Consider the following 281-nt stretch of genomic DNA (forward strand, 5'->3'; position numbering starts at 1 on the left):
TAGAGACTTGTTGTTCACGAGCATAAGAATCCTCCAATCCTTGTGGTTTTCCGCACACATACCCGTCATAAGGTTGTTGATATGTACGAGGACCACAATATTCCGTAGGATATTGATCATAGCCAATAAATTGGTTTTTGATTATACCCATGGAATGGTTGGAAGTTTCCATATTGTTGAGGTTGTTCAAAACCGTATCCGTCATTCCAATATGCTCCGTCCATAGAAATTGGTACCTGAAAGACGATTCTCAAAACAAGGTTAACAACCGGAAAATAAAA

Source organism: Papaver somniferum, unplaced genomic scaffold (genome assembly GCF_003573695.1).
Source record: "Papaver somniferum cultivar HN1 unplaced genomic scaffold, ASM357369v1 unplaced-scaffold_154, whole genome shotgun sequence".
Taxonomy (NCBI): Eukaryota; Viridiplantae; Streptophyta; class Magnoliopsida; order Ranunculales; family Papaveraceae; genus Papaver; species Papaver somniferum.